Here is a 15,540-nt window from a genome sequence, read left to right as displayed (position 1 = left end):
CAGACACCTTGTTTGGTAAGATCAAGATCATAATTTCTTTTTTTTTTTCTCCTCAGAGTTATAGGCACAAATCTGCCTTTCAAGTGAATTACACAATTCCAATTCAATTCTTAAATCAAGAGGCACTGTTTAGAGTGTTTTATTTTAAAATCCATATAGAGAAAAATCTTCTAACGAGTTATCTAAAAATGGGCTGATTATTATCCTAGTTTATATAGAACTGAATATCCTTTGGGCAGCAAACATTACTCCTCTCCTAGCTGTGAGCATTATGTTCAGGACTTATCTTCATTAGGACTTTTACCTGAGGGGCTGAGGTAGGTTCCAGTGTCCAGACTTGCTGGAGAGGTTCGCACTCTGTCTAGGTAAGTAAAGAATGCTCATATTTATTCTTCCTCATTGTCTCCTATTTATGTGTCCTTTCAAAAGACATTCACACAGCGCTGAGGCTGTAAACCACCTATCCAGATGGCAGACCACTCTTTGAAGGAATATTTTCAAAGGCCCCTGCCCAACTGACAACAGTTAATTTCTTCCTAACATGGTTATTTGTGCCATAGAGCAATAGGAGGCACCTAATTTGGGTCGTATAGACTTGGCAATTCAAATATAATTGTTAGCTTATTGAGCCAATGGTATTTTCACTTGTATGAATAAACTCACTTTAATACTCTTGCTGATGGCGTTTTCTGGTACCTAAATGTAAGCCAAAACTGCTTCCATATTTATCAGTCATTATTCACAGCCGGAAATTCCTCATGTTTTTTCATATACAGCATGAACAAGAAACAACAGAACCAATGAATAAACAGCTCTTGCACTGCCAACTTTAAAAGTTTTATTGAAAATATATTTGTTTATATTATATAAACTTAGAGAAATGTGCAGATCATAAGTGTATGCCTCAGTGAATTTTCATAAAGTGAACATATTTATGTAACCAACACTCATATCAAGATACGAACTGTTACCTAGAAACCTCACTTGTACCGCTTGTAGTCACAACCCCTCTTCCTGGTATAACCATTATCCTGACATCTAACACCATTTACTAGTTTCTCTGTATTTGAACTTTGTAGCAATAAAAACATATATATTCAATGTGTATTCTTCTGTGTCGAGCTTCATTTACTCATTTTGTTTGAGATATTTGCCTTTGCACATGTGAGTAGTTACAAATTGCTTATTCTCGCTGCTTTATAGTATTCCATTGTATGAATATGCCATCATATATTTATCTACTCTATTGTTGATAAGCAACTGGGTGCTTTTCAGTTTAGGGCTATTACTAACAGGGTTGCTATGAACATTTTTGTCTGTGTCTTTTGGTGCACATTTTTTTGACCTGTCTCCATCTTGCTATAATTAGAAGAAAATTATGGAGTGAATTGAAAACACCAATCTGAAAAAGATAAACCAATTATACCACTGTTATCTGGGACTTGCTGTGTGATTAATTATATTTTGAGCATAAACAACTCCCTCTGCCACAGTGCTTTTCCTCAGCAACCCAAACTCATTGAGTAACTTAGCAAAATGGCCCCGAGACACTCCTGTTCTCATTTGAAAATCAACCAAATAGCAGTTAGGGATGAAAGCAAAACTTAGGATAAATATATGCAAGTTTAAAGCCATATAGAACAGCACAGCCAAAAACACTCATTAAAATTACTCATGGACAAAAGAGATTTGCACTAATTAAAATGCCTAGTCACTGTATAGTGGGCTAAGAAAGAAGACTGACTTAGCACCAAATGGCTTCGTTTTATGGCTTTACATCAAACTTTTGAAATATTTTCAGTTAAGGAAAAGAAAGATGAAAAGCAAATCCTCACAGAGAAACAGATAAAATATCACAGACCTAAGGAGCTGCATTATCATCATTATGGCAGCATTTTTTATAACATTTATGAATTTGGGCAATTTTTATTGCACTTGTTGTGAAGGGACAATTGAGCAGGTGTCATTTTATGAGGTACTAATTCTGTAGTGATTCCCAAGTGGAGAATCCACACGTAAGGGTCAATTATTATGAGTCTAATAGAAATGCTGTGATTGGGAAAAATGCAAAGTAGCATTAATCTCCCCATTGCTCCCTTGAGCAGAGTTCATCTGTCAATTTTAGTCCTGAGGAGCTTGGAGACCACCAACATGGCCAGAAGGATTTCAGATTTGTTACATCAAGGACAGAGTGAGCTGAATATTTTTAATCTAACCTGGAAAAACCAGTGCCTAATTTTAAAATTATAAGAATATATAAAAGAAAAGAAGATTAAGCATTATTCCTATCATTGAAATATAGACTGAATGTTTCAGCATATTACCCTGAAATTTTAACCTTCAAGTTCAAGCATCATTCCTATTTAAAACCCAGCATCCCGATTCTCTGGCTTCTGTTTGAGTATTTATGTGACTAATCCTAATCATGCGGGATTTTATTCAGGTGATATGGGATTTATATTCCTACTTGTCATGAAAATCAGAACGGCCACAGATTCTTCTAAAAATCGGAACAACAAATGTGAAATACATACCACCATTATTACACATTTGATACCTATTAAGGTGAGGTTTCATCCAGCATGTGTTTGCATGATATTCACATATAGTACCATTTACCACATACAGATAGGGCCGTAGATGTGAGGAAACAAAGAGGGAAAGGTGAAAAGAGTCTAACATTTATTGATCACCTATTATGTGTGAGGTAACAAGCTCAATATTTTATATGTGGCAGCTCATTTAATCCTTTCAGTAATTACTTAGGTATGATTTATTAAGCTCTCCACAGATCAGAAAGTTGAGGTGCATTGAGGTTAAACATCTTGTACCAGTGTTACCCTCTAGTGAATGGTGGATTCAGAAATCAGAGCCATGTCTGCCTGTGCACAATACTATTCTGCCACACCACTTGGCCTTCTCGTTCTAAGGACCAATTCTCTGATAGTTAAGATACTTAACGTCCTATAAGAAAGCTTGACATTAACATGCTCACGCTCACTTGCCAGTGCACCGAACAGTTCTCCAAGTTCAAGGCTATTGTCTTTCTGTCTTAGTTCATTTGTGCTGCTGTAACAAAATACCTGACACTGAGTAATTGATAAAGAACAGAGTTTTATTTCTTACAGTTAGGAAGTCCAAGATGAAGGCACTGGCTTGGTTGTGTGGTGAAGGCTGCTGTCTCTGCTTCCAAGATGGCTGCTTGTTGCTGTGACCTCTGGAGGGGAGGAATGCTGTCCTTATGTTACAGGAAAGGGGTCCTGATCCAGACCCCAAGAGAGGGTTCTTGGATCTCATGCAAGAAGGAATTCAGAGCAAGTCTGCAGTGCAAAGTGAAAGCAAGTTTATTAAGAAAGTAAAGGAATAAAAGAATGGCTACTTCATAGACAGAGTAGTCCCAATTAAACAGGTTGCCCATTTTTATGGTTATTTCTTGATGATATGCTAAACAGGGGGTGGACTGTTCATGTCTCTCCTTTTTAGACTATATAAGGAAACTTCCTGATGTTGCCATGGCATTTGTAAACCGTCATGGCGCTTGTGGGAGAGTAGCAGTGAGGACGACCAGAGGTCACTCTTATCGCCATTTTGGTTTTGGTGGGTTTTGGCTGGCCCCTTCACTGCAGCCTGTTTTATCAGCAAGGTCTTTATGACCTGCATTTTGTGCTGACCTCATATCTCATCCTGTAACTTAGAATGCCTTATCCATCTGGGAATGCAGCCCAGTAGGTTTCAGCCTCATTTTACCCAGCTACTATTTAAGATGGAGTTGCTCTGGTTCACACACCTCTGACATTTACATGGTACAAAGTGGAAGGTGGAAGAGCAAGTGAGGGCTGAATGCTGGTTGAAGCCTCTTTTAGTAAGACCTTTAACCCACTCATAAAGGGAAGAGCCCTCATGGACTAATCATCTCCTAAGGCCCCAATTCTTATTACTATCACATTGGCCATTAAGTTTCAACACCTGAATTTTGGAGGGGACACATTCAAACCATAACACTCTCATACCAATTTTGACAACAGCAAAGTTTTTTTGAGGAATCTCCAGGGATGCTTACCAACTTCCAGTTATGGGTTTCAGAACAGCAAGGAAGGTTCAGCCATCAGTTGCAGACTGGCCTGGACCAAAGTCAAGATGTCAAGAAGGGACAAGACACAATCCCCAGGTCAATACTACCTCGATTTGAAACAGTCCACATCCCTATTTCCTCATGCCTTACCCAAGTTTGCTCTTCTCCCTGTATCCAGTCTCCTCCAACTCCAAAACATCCCCTATGCTGCTGCCACAGTCTTGAGGCTTCTAAAATGCAAATCTATGCCACCTTGACTCAGAAAAATTATTTAATGATGCCACATAGAATTATGACAACATTTAAAATTCTTAGATCAGCACACAAAAATGGGGCCCTTTCTTCCCTCTTTGGCCTTGCTTCTCCCCTGATCTCCCTTCACCCTCACATGTTTGTCTCTGGCCATTATTTCAGAATATCCCTGTATGTGACAAGCTACTTCTTATATCTATGCCTTTTCCCATGCAGTTTATCTACCTAGAATACTTTTTCCTAAGTAAATCCAACTTTGTCATTCATAGCTCAACTCCAACATTAACTCCTCTAAGCCTCAATGTCTGATTTGTACGTCTTGATGTGTACTCAAATATGATAGAATTACATTATTGAATTTTTATAAGAATTTACTTTCCTGTGTTTCCTATTACAAAGTAAGCTTCTCAAAGACAGGAACTATAATTTCAGGAATGTTACTCTCGGTAAATAGCATGAGAGCATGGGCTCTGCTTCATGTGTCTTGAATTTAAATCTAAGCTCTATCATTTCCTGAATGTCTGACTTCTTCCTTCTAAGCCTTGCTTCTCATCTATGAAATGGAGCATTATCTCCCTTGCATGGTTATTGTTAGGATTAAGTGATATGAACCCATGTAAATAAAGCACAGTGCCTGCCATATGGTAAGTACTCAATAAATGTTAGCTATTATCATGATGAGAAGAAAAGTAATCATTTATTTAATGAATAATTATTCTCAGTGTATAATAATAATGATTATGAATGCAACAACATATTAATAGTGTTTTGAAATATTTTTACTTTTGTCAAAATGATTATAGGAACTCTTAACAAGAGATAAAAATTTTGGTAATTAATAGAGGAAGGAAACTAAGATGTCTTTTGGTATCTTTGTTCCGTTTTGTAGATTCAAGAGTTTCTAGAATTGAAGCCTTATAACATCCAATTTATCAGTTAGGGTTTGATCAAAGAAGCAGAACATGAAATAATGGATTTCTTCTATGTATTAGACCTTGGGCAATTGATGGAGCTGGTGAACAAGTCTATGCAAAGCTATTGCTTTCACTTCTGGTGGTGAGTCCAGAGTCACTGTGGCTCAGCAGAACCAGCAGTCAGGAAGCAAAGCTGGACCTGAGATGAAAGAGTGGGAGAGTACAAACTAGAACTTTCGCAAACAAACTGGAACCCACCAGGACAAATTGTCTCCCACTAACTCCAACCGTAATAATATAAATAACCTGAAAAAGCAGACAATATTCTTTGCCATAGAATTACACACATGCTTGGCTCAAGTCTTGGAGAAGCTGAAGAGCAAGACCTGCTGGAAGCTGAACAAGTTAAGGCCTGGTGGATGCTGGAACCAACAAAGTGAGCCAGCAGATAGGCAACGGTATGCATGAGCAACAGCAGTGCTTGAAGCCCTGCGCTGGCCATTAGGTCATAAAGGCTGCTCACTTACACCTGCTAAATCTAATGTAAGTTTCTCTTGCGGCCAACCCTAGCCACAAGGGAGAGGAAATATTGGAAATGCAGTTCCAACTCAGGTGAACTGACACACCAAGTAACAACTGTAAAGATACATAATTGTAAAACTGTCCCTAGAAGCCAATTTTCTTCCCATTAAATTACTCTCCCATCAATAATAGTATCAACCTCAAGGATGATAAGAATGTATATTTTACTTTGGATGGATTATTAAAATTTCAAAAGCAGACCTCAAATCACCAAATTTTCATCAAAAGAATGCTATTCTTTCCAGTAATTCTCATGAACTTTGTTTTGTAGTAGAAAATGGTCAGTGAAATCATTCAGGCCTAATTTCCTTACTCAATACAACATCCATGTTGGAAAATTTTGGCTTAACACCAATCTGTAGAATATTCTACCTCTTGACAAAACAGGAAGAGTTATTTCCAGAGAAATTTCTGAATTTTTCAGTTTTGTTCAAGATCATAGAAACCCATTTTTACTTACTTGGAAGCTTTTGGTCTCTCAGAGTTAGTGTAGTCTAAGACCATAAAACCACAAGTAGCCACTAACCTTTTCTTTAAAAATTTTGTGAAAACCCTTTCAACACTCCAAACTCTACTACTTTAATAGTAAGGAAAGTTTTACCTATAGGAGAACCTGGGTTTCTACGCAACCTTTGATTTAAGTAGCTTCATCCAACTCGTTACATATTGCTCCAAAAGCCGTGAAATACAATAAACAAAACACTCAACTGAAAGCCATGTGATTTTTTAAGAATTACCTCTAGGTGGACCTAGAGTTCTGCTTCTGCTCTGAAATCTGAGTTTTTAGTCTTTACTAACGTGGGGACTCCAGGGTAGGGGGGAGGGATAGCATTAGGACATATACCTAATGTAAATGACGAGTTAATGGGTGCAGCACACCAACATGGCATATGTATACATATGTAACAAACCTGCACGTTGTGCACATGTACCCTAGAACTTGAAGTATAATAAAAAAAAGAAAATTCCATTCAATAATTAGATAAAATTTATTAAAATAAATAGCACTATTATTACCAAACAAACAAACAAACAAACAAAAAAATGGCGACTCCAAACATTTTCATTGTGATAATTACTAACTTATGGCACGCTGTAGCCCCTTATCTCCATTCCATTTCATTCTAACATAATAACAACTTTTTTTAAGTGCTCTTTTTTTTTTACAACACATTTCTTCAATTTTCCTCACAGCGAGCTCTTGTTTTACCTTTACTTTAGATGATTTAGCACAAAAAACATGAATCAGTAGAGTCTCCTAATACTCCATTTTGTATATAGCATATAAAGTACTTTTTAAATATCCTGACTGATTTTTGAATTTTCATTTGCTTTGAGAAGGACAGTAAAGGCCTTTTAACTGTGCCTGGGAACCATTTTTCCCATGATAAATGGCAGATTTCAAGGATGTGGCTTCTTCATCTCTGGCTGTACCTCCACTTGAAGGGCTTTGATTATTCACATAAGACTCTCCATGACACATTCAGGGCTAATTCACAGGGCATGTTTTCCTGAGAGAGCTGGATTTCCAGGGATTGGACTGAGATGTTAGAAACCTCAGTGTGAGGATGGGAACTGGCTTCAGAGTACAGTTTTAAAGCGCTTGTTATTCTGAACTGAGGAACCAGAGTTCAGCAGCATCTTCAGAGTAATGACAGTCTGCTTGGGGGTCAGTATCCGGAATATTTCCATGCAAAGTTCAACTCACATCCTCCCCTGTAGTTTTTTTTTTCCTTCTGTGACCAATCCTGTCTGCCATTTTTGCTAATTATTTCTATGCTATTAAGTGGAACAAGAATATTTACTGATGATTGCCTAACACACCATGTGTCCCAAAGATGTTTTAGTTTAATGATTTATTATCTAATATTAGAATAAAACAGTGGTTAATATCTTGGGGTTTAGTGTAAGAGAGATGTGTGCTGAATTCTAGCTTTCCCATTCACTAGCTGTGCCACCTCAGAAAAAGTAGTTAACTCCTTTGAGTTTGGTTTCCTAAATTATACTATAAAAACAATACCTCCGGGCCTTTTTGTGAGGATCAAATAAAATGTTAGTGGATATAATGATTAGCACTGAGAGTGCATGCCATAAAGTGGTAGCTCTTACTATTTTAATATTGATTATACTGAAGTGAAATTAATGGCACCAGATAGGAACAAGTTTAAAGCCTGAATAGAAACACAAGATGTGGTACAGACTCCATGCTTTAAACTTGTTCCTATCTGGTGCCATTAATTTCACTTCAGTATTTCACTGTTTATGAATTGTGAGACCTTGGGAACATTACTTAACCCCTTATGTGTTTATCTCTTCATCTGCAGATTGGGAAGAATAGCTACTTCTTTTGGGTCATTGTGAAAATTAAAAAAAAAACACACATAATGTACTTAGGAAGGATATAGTATATAACAAATACACAATAAAGCTCATCTCCCTTCTAATCATCCTTCAGAATGAACTATCTGTATATAGAAAAACCTGATTTTAACATGTGCTTTTTCATTTGTTAGAGATTCTTAAGTAAGAAAGCAAAGCTCTCTGATTGAGGGTAGCAAGCTATGAAAAATTAGCCTCTAAGCAACAAACTGGACAAATTTTGAGAACAGGACAGAGAAAATGGCTCTCATATCTTTCATACCACACACATTTTTTCCCAGATTGCTTTGCAAGTTATTGTAGGGGATATGACGTTTAAATAAGTGTCATTGCATGTAGGTGTTGATAGATTTCAGGAAAAGGAAAGGTTGGAAGTGGAATCAGATATTGCTGAGTATACCTAACAGTCATGGGGAGGTTGTTTAAAAATGCAGAACCTCAATTCTCATCACAGAGAGTCTAAGTATACATAGGTCATGCTCAGGAACCCACATTTTCAGAAGAATTCCAGGTGATTCTAGTGCCCTACTTTGAGAATCACTACAGTAAGGACCTTTAAAACCGGTAAAATTCCATTTCCAGAAACTCAGACTCTAAAACCAACATGTTATCACTACTTATTCTAGTCTTAAAGAATGTGCTCAACTATTTGTGTACAAATGTATGTGCAAGAATGTTTGTTATTGATAAGGGCAAAAGTTCAGCAGCACTAAAAATGTCCAGCAATAAAGGATTCCTTAAGTAAATCATGTCAGTTCTGTCTACATGCTGGAACACTACGTAGCCATTAAAATTAAGACAATTTTTACATGTTCGTAATTTAGTGTTAAGTGTAAAGAGAAGATAGTGTAGATGCATCCATTTGTCAAAAAATATATGAACAGAGGCTAAAGGATATATGCCAAAGTGCTATTATGCTTAGTTCTGGATAGAAGGTTATGGATAATTTTACAATTTCCTCTGTGCTTTCTAGTACATTCAAGATTTTCTGCATTTAATGTCTGTTAGCTTCATGATTAGAACTTTTAAAATATATTTTTAAGATTAAAAATATCAGTATATATATGCATTGCTCAGTAAATACAATTTCCAAGAAAACTGTAGAACAATGGGTCTCCCAAAATATCCATGCTCTAATTCTCAGAAACTGTGATAGCTTACCTTACGTGGCAAAAGGGACTTTAAGTATCTGATCAAGGGTTTGTCAGAGACCTTAAGATAGAGATTATTCCAGCATCTGGTGGACCCAATCTGATCAAATGAGTCCCTAAAAGCAGAGAACTTTCATGGGCTGTGGTCAGAGAGAGATGCAATGACAGAAGGGTCAGGAAGTCAGATGTGAGAATGACTCAACCTGCCTTTGCTGACTTTGAAGATGGAAGAAGGGAACCCCAAGACAAAGAATGTTGATGGGCCCTAGAAGGTGGAAAAAGGAAGAACACAGATTTTCCCCTCAGGGCTTCAGAGAGGAGTGAAGTTCTTACTTACATCTTGATCTTAGCCCAGTGAGATCCATGTTGAACATCTAGCCTAGAGAACTGGAAGATGATAAATGTGTGTTGTTGTAAACTGCCAAGTTTGTGGTAATTTGTTACAGCAGCAACAGAAAACTAATACAAAAGCAAAGCTAAACATTTCCCAACATTTCATCTTTTTACTGCTGTGTAGACCCTCTACCACAATCAGTAATCAAAAGTTGTGACTCACCCTGATGTATACAATAAGGAGTTTTATTATCTCACACAACCAGAAACAGGGTGGACTTCATCACAGGGTATCAGAACTCTGGCTGTTGACAGTTCTCTTGGCCCTGGACTCTACTGTGTATTGACAAGACAACGGCCTCAGCACCAGGTCTCACTTCCACACACGATAATGTCCAGAGAAAGAGCAGGACTGTCTCTTCCTGTGTCTTCTACACAAGAGTGAGGAGGTTTTCCTAACACCCCTCAGCTATGGATGTTGTGATTCTGAGCATGAAATTTAGAACCAGACTGATTGGATTAGAGTAACGATGCTGCTATTTAGCAGCTGTGTAGCCTTTCTTGGGCAAGTTACTTAACCTTTTTGTGCCGAATTTCCCTCAACTGTAAGGTGGAATAAGTACATTTTATTCTACCTCATTGAGTTATTACATAAGTTATTATTTGTATAGAACTTAGAGCATTAGTTGGCATGTAGTGTATATAGTAGATTGTTGTAGTATTTGTTCAAGTCTCCATGTATTCACATCCTTGGGCCCCTTCCACACTGACTTTGGGCTCAGCCATGTAACTTGCTTTAGCCAATGATAGTAGGCATGACATAAGCAGACATATGCAAAGCACTTGCTTATTGGCGCTTGCCTTTTCTTGCTACTCTGAACACCGTCTTATGAAGCAGCCCAGGGCAGCCTGCTGGAAAGGAAAGACAACTGCTTCTGTTGCTGTGTCCAACAACCAGACATATGAATGAAGCCATCCTGGACCAACCAGTCACTAGTCATCCCTTCAGCTGACCACAGACACCTGAGCAAGTTCAGTCCAGATTAGCCGAGTCAGTCCAGACCTGTAGAGCCTCACAGTCAACCCATAGAATTGTGAAATGAAGTCACTCAGTTTTGGGGGTGGTTTGTTATGTACCAAATATCAATTAAGGCTAACTGATACAGTGAGCACTCAATAAGAATTAGCTATAATTTGCTATTGAGCTTCATTGACCAATCACGAACAATGTGGTGATTAACTAAACAGTCATAACAATGATCAATTTAAAGCAGAGACTCTCCACCCTGGTATCATTAAAGGTAGGTGAAGCATTAGCAAGAGACAAAGGTATTTCTAGTGTGCAGTAAGAGTTGGACACATTTGATTTGGAGTAATCATTGAGAGGGAATATATACTGATATGTCAATCATTATGATCATCACACACATGGTCACATAGCTGGTCAATGGCAGAGCAGTGACATTGGCTAGACCTCTGGAGACCCTGCCTGGTGGGTTTTTTTCTATCATTTCATGCTGTGAAAAACAATGATATCCTCAGGCATTCACAACAAGTTAATTACCGGGCATATTATCCAACAGCAGAAGAAAACTTGTTCACACTGTTTTTCTTTGAGCTGCACTTATTCTGAGGCAAAACTTAAAAAAAAAATAACTTCAGATAACATTACTGAGACCTTTTTTCTTTTTTCCTGCATGCCCAGCAGCTGGTGAGTGTTCAGCATTAGATATGAGAAGTTAAGCTGAATAAACTGGAGGAAAACCTTCTAGAGAAAGCAAGCTCAGCTTAAAAAAAAAAAAAAAGTGCTAAGTTTGCCGACTCAAGAGCCCAGGACAGCTTAACAAAATTGAACAGAGGAAAACCAATTAAACACTTTAAACTGCTATTCTGGGGCTCACCAAAACAACACAAATCAAAAGAGGAAATATTCAATTACTTGTAGCAGCTGGATTTTGGTGAAAGTTTTTTTAGTGAAGTCAAGTCCACCCTCTTGCTGTTGCTTCCCAGAGGGCCAAATGATTTTTCAATCTCCAGAAAGGACTTCACTGTGAATTTGCCCACAGGGATATTCAAAGAAATACTAATGGCCTAATGCATAGCTCTGAACATTCTACTTCTCCTTTCAAAAACTTTCAGGTGCCCCCCATGGCTTATCAATATCCTTTACCTGCTAGAGAAAGCCTTTTGCAATATGACCCTCACCCACATACCTTTCCTACTTTATTACTTTCCCTACATGTAGCCTGAGTTCTTGGCAAACTGTGGGGCTCACTGTCCCCTAACAAATCCTGTTATCTGTGGCTTCTTTGTGCTTATGCTCTGCTCCAACTCATTCTCTCCATATATCCCCCCTGGTTAAATAACCCATTTTTCAAAGCCAACCTCAGATGCTAACTTCTTAAAGACTTTCCTTATCTTTTGTAAAAACTCACCAGTCACAGACCACCTGCGACACAACTGTAGTCAATGTGGATTTAACTTGCTGTAGTTCAGAACAATGCATCAGAGGAACCATCAGTATTCGGGTTTGTGCTGAACGATTTAAGAAAGGTTTAAAAAGGTGAGAGGGGCATTTCTGGATTGGATGCCATCAAGAAGCAGGGACCACTTGGTAATTAGGTATCTTGATACATTTTATCCAAAGGGCAGGAGAATTAAAGCAATATTAGAATTGTCATTGATGGCAGCGGCAGCCCGTCTGGAGTGGTCACTGCCATGATGCTTGCTGCTTTTGGGGGAGGCGTGGCTGGGGCTCTGCACTCCATGGAGCTGGCAGGAGCCAGGAACAGGCAGGAGCCCTGCCCCATTGTGAGTTGGAGGGGCAGAAGCCCTGCCCTCCTGGGTGCAGCTGCAGCTGCCCAGTCTCGTGGACCCGGGCATCCCTGTGCTCTCGGGGACCCAGGAAACAGTCCTGCCCTGTAGGCTCAGAATTGCTTGCTCCTGCTGCATGACCTCTCCCCACTCCCGGCACCCACTCTGATTTAGGAGAAAAGGTGAGGCTGAGCTCAGACGCTGTCAAGACCTAGCCAGGTGTGTGTGCACTCAGGGCAGCACTGACATGCCAACCCTCTGCCACCTCAGCTCCCTCCAGACTTTAAGCACCTAGGAGCACAGGAGGGAGGCCAAGGCGAAAGTGAGGGCAACTCAGTGCAGGCCTGCAGGTGCCCCTCGGCAGGAACATCTTGGGTGCAGTGCTGTGGGTGCAGTGCCGTGGATGGCAGGTTGATGGCAGCAGGAGGCAGACAGGCCTCTGGGTGGAAAGGGGTGGGTCTCCAGTGAAACCTCACCTTCAAGCAAGCGATGGCCTGCAGCCTGGGGACCAGGCTGCCAGTTTCATGGACCAGAGCGAGAAATTATGGTGTTTTCTCCAGGCACACCCATGGCTGGCCATGGACCAATCAGCATGCACTTCCTCCCCTCTGAAGCCCATGAAAACCCTGGATTCAGCCAAACTTGGGCAGATGATTGGATGACCTGCCTGCAGATAGGAGCTACTCACTCCCCAGTCTCCTCTCCACTGAGGGCTGCACAGATGTCGGGACGACCTGCCTGCAGAAGGGAGCTACCCATTGCAGATCTCCTTTCCACTGAGAGCTGGACACTCATTGGGACAACCTGCCTGCGGAAAAAAGCTACCCACTTCAGGTCTCCTGAGAACTGCTTTGCTGCTCGATGAAGCTCCTCTCTGCCTTGCTCACCCTCCTGTTGCCTGTGCTCCTACTGGGGGAACCAGCCCCCAATATTTCAATGTAGGTTCTTTTCTATTTTCCCTAAGTGTCGGCCAGTCTGAGAAATAAAGAGAAAGAGTACAAACAGAAGAATTTTACAGCTGGGCTGCCAGGGGTGGCATCACTTATTGACAGGTTCCATGATGCCCTTCTGAGCCACAAAACCAGCAAGTTTTTATTAGGGATTTTAGAAGGGGAGGGGGTGTATGAACAGGGAGTAAGTCACAAAAATCACATGCTTCAAAGGGCAATAAAAGATCACAAGGCAGAGGCAAAAATTGGAATTACTGATGAGGGTCTGTGTCCCACTGTGCACGCATTGTCTTGATCAGCATCTTAACAGGAAACAGGGTTCAAGAGCACAGAACTGGTCTGACTAGAATTTACCAGGCTGGAATTTCCCAATCCTAGTAAGCCTGAGGGCACTGCAGGAGACCAGGGTGTATTTCAGTCCTATCTCAATCGCATAAGACAGACACTCCCAGAGCAGCCATCTACAGACCTACCCCCAGGAATGCATTCCTTCCCCAGGGTTACTCCATGCTGGGAAAAGAATTCAGCAATATTTCTCCTACTTGCACATCCATCTATAGGCTTTCTATGAGAAGAAAAATATGGCTCTATTCTGCCCAACCCGACAGGCAGTCAGACCTTATGGTTAACTTCCCTTTTTCCCTGAAAATTGCTGTTATTCTGTTCTTTTTCAGGGTGCACTGATTTCGTATTGTTCAAACACCCATGTTTTACAATCAGATTTCATATTGTTCAAACACACATGTTTTACAAACAATTTGTACAGTTAACGCAATCATCACAGGGTCCTGAGGTGACATACATCCTCAGCTTTCAAAGATAAAGTGATTAAGAGATTAAAGTAAAGACAGGCATAAGAAATTATAAAAGTATTAATTGGGAAGTGATAAATGTCCATGAAATCGTCACAATTTATGTTCAGAGATTGCAGTAAAGACAGGCGTAAGAAATTATAAAAGTATTACTTTTGGGAACTGATAAATGTCCATGAAATCTTCACAATTTATGTTCTTCTGCCATGGCTTCAGCCAATCCCTACGTTCGGGGTCCCTGACTTCCCACAACAGCTCCTCATTCTACCTGGATGCAGGACAGGAACTCAGGACCTGCCAAATGATGGAACTAAAAGAGCTGTAACACAAACAGGGCTGAAACAGGCCCTCCCACTTGCCACATTGCAGATGACAAGAAGGAGAGAAGAGCTGCAGCTTTTAGGGGACCCCAGACCTGGGGGCTCCTCAAGTCATGACTGTGACACCCTCTTTGGGGTTCTGCAGTTCCTGGTATCTCCAAGTTTCTGGACGCCATGCATTCCCCTCATCCAGACATGGGTGCCCATAGTGGAAGCCGAATGCAGTACACCTGGTCCAGCCACAGCCTCACACAGAGGCAGTGCCTGTGCCTGCACATGGAGCTGCCCACCCCACCTCAGCAGCCAGCATGCCTGGCTGTAAGCATTGACTGGATCCTGCACTCATTCACCCACACTCTCTTGCCACTCCGCACCTGGCTTACACTCGGCAGGTGTGGGACACAGCCAGTAACACAAGCTGAGCACAGCCTGCTGGGCTGAGTGGGCAGAAGCGAGTGTGAGCAATACTGAGGCAGAAGGCACCACTAGACACAGAAGTTTCTGACTGGTGAAGCGACACCCTAAGGATCCTGTGACATTGATGATATCACAGGGAAGAAGAGCGTATTAGTCAGAAGAAGAGGTGGTTTAGTCACTTTGCTTTTGCAGAGCATCCTTGCCTCTGTGGCCCTATTTGATCATTGTTTATATACTCTGTGTGTGCATATGTATTGTTTATATTCCTTGTGTGTTTTTTATGTTCGGTGGGGAGCATCCCAACTCTCAGGGCTATTTTTTGTTGCTGTTGTTGTTGTTTTTTGTTTTTTTTTGTTTTTTCCAAATTTTCTTACTATACACCTGGTTATGTCCACCTTCTCCTCAGAACCTCCATAGTAGAGAGGTTAGAAAAATGCCTTGCAAGGCTGGGCGTGGTGGCTCATGTCTGTAATCCCAGCACTTTGAGAGGCCGAGGTGGGCAGATCATGAGGTCAAGAGATTGAGACCATCCTGGCCAACATGG

Source organism: Piliocolobus tephrosceles, chromosome 12 (assembly GCF_002776525.5).
Source record: "Piliocolobus tephrosceles isolate RC106 chromosome 12, ASM277652v3, whole genome shotgun sequence".
In the NCBI taxonomy this organism is placed as follows: Eukaryota; Metazoa; Chordata; class Mammalia; order Primates; family Cercopithecidae; genus Piliocolobus; species Piliocolobus tephrosceles.
Note: the sequence above shows the minus strand (reverse complement) of the source record.